This window comes from Octodon degus, unplaced genomic scaffold (assembly GCF_000260255.1).
Source record: "Octodon degus isolate 3935 unplaced genomic scaffold, OctDeg1.0 scaffold00056, whole genome shotgun sequence".
Classification (NCBI taxonomy): Eukaryota; Metazoa; Chordata; class Mammalia; order Rodentia; family Octodontidae; genus Octodon; species Octodon degus.
Genome location: NW_004524632.1, coordinates 7,010 through 10,259, shown reverse-complemented (window position 1 = coordinate 10,259; position 3,250 = coordinate 7,010).

Sequence of the window (3,250 nt, the reverse complement as noted above, 5' to 3'; positions counted from 1 at the left end):
TTAATTTGCATTTCATGGATGGCTAGTGATGTGGAGCATTTTTTCATATATTTATTCACTTCTATAATTTTATCCTTTGAGAAGTGTGTGTTCATCTCGGATGCCCATTTCTGGATTGGGTCTTTAAATTTTGGGGCCCTCATGTTTTTTAGTTCTTTTAAATTCTAGAGCACAGACCTTTGTCTGAGTGCTTATTTGTCAAGATTTTTTCCAAATTTGTGGGTTGTCTTTTCACTCTGTTGGTAATTAATTTTGTTGTTCAAAAACTTCTCAATTAGAGGAGGTCCTAGTGGTTAATTCTTTCTAGTGTCACCCATGCTTTTTGTTCATGAACTCTTTGTCTACCCCTATGTCTTCAAGAGTTCATCCTACTTTCTCTTCCAGGAGATTTAGTTACATCATATTTTCTAATTTACCAAGGTACATATTATCAAAAGTTTCAATAACCAAGAAAAATACAAGATATTCATCAATTGTCATGTACTTGAATAGTCTATAAATTGCTTGACAGTTCAAAAGAAAGCTTTCAACAAGTAAGCTAAAAATAGCCAAATTGTCAGATTTTTCTTTTATTTCTTTAAATCATTTTTTCATCAAAATGTAAGGCATTTTATATATACTAAATTTCATAAGTGTTGTTGATCTAAATATCTCAACACTACTTCTCCATATATGTTTTAGATTCTGAAAACTAGAATGTTAAATCCCTAGTATGACATCTTTTAATTCCAATTTTGAGATGACATGATAAATATATTTTTTGAGAATTAGTATTGTTGCATATAGAATGTTTTCTTATATTTCATTATTGGTGTATTTTAAAACATCTTGTACAATATCATTCATTAGAAACAATTTGTAACATTGAGCCACACTGTTTACATTACATCTAATATGTTTCACCTCTGGCAAGAACCTGATACCATCTTCTGACCTAGTTCTAACCTCACATGTTCAAGTATACATGACCATTTTGAAGCATTTTAAATAGTGAAACAATTATTTACAATATCATTTTCATCTACGTCTGAATTAAAGTTTTCATTGTATGCTTTTCTGTTTTATTATAGACAATTAAGTTAGTTAACATTATTATAAACATTCAACAGAGCAACTCTCATGGGAGTCAGTGTAGAAAATAAAAACACATCAAAAACTAGCTAGAGACTAATATAAAGAAAATTGGAGCCAGCCAAATAGTTCAGCAGATTAAAGCACCTGCAAAGAGGCACTGGGGCCCAGGGTTCAATTCCCAGGCCTGCCATTTAGGCCCTGATCCCAGGATGCGCTGAGATGGCAGTTGAGACTGAGCATGGTGGCACACATCTAAATCCCAGCACTTGGGAGGCTACAAACAGGCTGATCACTACAAGTCTGATCTATTTGTGAGACCCTGAATACCCTGTATTTCCTTCCCTAAAATACAAAAAAAAAAAAAAAAAGAAAAGAGTTGAAGTCACAATAGTCAGATTTACATACTTTCTTAAGGAATCTTGAGATTATTGGTGCCATGGTTTTGAGATTTTTCACATAAATAAACCATTATCTCCTACACGCAAGATAAGACTACTAAGTCTAAAATTAAGAAGACAGTACCTGCCTAGTAAATGCAAGTTTCTGATTTCATTCCTGGTACCAATAAATAAATAAGTAAACTAAAAAGACAAAATGAAGATTACTTGATATCACATGACATCAAGTGTTAGTGATGTCATTTTTATGGCCTTGCTCTTAATGGGTAAATACTACCTAAATGGGTACACTTGGCTTTTTATTTCTTTATTTTTTTTCAGTACCAGGGATTGAACTCAGGACCCTGTGCTTGCTAGGCAAGTGCTTATTTTACTGAGCTACCTCCCCAGACCCTATACTTATAATCTTATTGGTTAATTATAATTTGACTCATATCATACCATTGCTGATGACTTTGCTATATTAAATTTTCTCAAGGAAGTGGGCTCATTTGCAACCCATTCAGAGTCTCAGGAACTATTCCTAATTCCCATTCTTATTTCACAATAATTTTATTGTGCTTAACCTCTATTGTTCCTTAAAATCCATTTTTTCACTGAGAAGCATGAACTTAGCATATCAGATGCCTAACAAAATGAGAGTTACTTTTTTCCCCTATATCAATATCTCTATCTGTTATGGCTTGCTATCTTCTTGGTGTTACATGATCCAAGTCTTCATTGGAGGCAAGCCACATGATGACTCAATTTCTACTTCCTCCCAAAGTTGTAAAAGTGGATTTTCATGGAAAAATGCATGGAATTGGGTGAATTCTACAAGAAAATTTAGAAATTCTATTTAATAAAAAATTATAAATTCACAAAAAATTAACAGGCTGTGCAATGTGGATCAAACTCATCCATTTGTAGCTTCATACATGTGTGTGCCTTATCATTCATTATACAAAAGGGAGTGAACACAAAGATTGTTCAATGTATTATCCCAGCTTGGCTACTGAGTCTCATAACCAGTTACTATTATGCTAACGTACATATTTTCATTAGAAAAGTATGATATGGGAATCTGTGAGCAAGTATCAGAAAACAAGGGCAAGATCATTCCCTTGAGAGAGCCTGAAAGTGTATATAAGAACCAAAATGTATAATAGACACTCTAAAATAGGAAGTAATTGTTTAATGGGAAAGGGAAATGGGGGTGGGGTCATAAAAAAGGGAGAAAACGGTAACAAAGCTTTGTAAATAAGGAGGGGAAGAAGAGAGACGGAGGATTATGAGGAAAAAAGCAACTAAAGTACATCATGGAGTCGTACAATTCCTTATGATGAATGTGATCATTATGCGTATCTAAATTGCACAAGTAAACTTGATCATAAAATAACACCATTATTTGGAATAAGATGTTTTATGCAAAATACAAACTATAAAAAGAGACTGACAATTTGTTTTTTTGTTTGTTTTGTACTTGGTACAGGGTCTATGGTGTCTATAGTGTCTCACTACATAGATTGGACTCATAGTTTTCCTCCTGTTTTTAGCCTCCCAAGTGCTGGGATTACAAGTGCAAGCTATCACTCTCACTCTCAATCACTGTGTCAGCTCGCCCCGGGGTGGGGATTGCACGACATGCCGGGGATGGAGCCCTGGCCTCTGCGCTCTGTCTGCTGAGCTATCTAGCCGTCCCTGAGACTGATAATTTGGACTTTACTAAAAATGAGAACTACACCGCAAGGCGCACAAGCTCCATTCCCAGGAATCACTGAGCCAGCAACAGAGTCCAG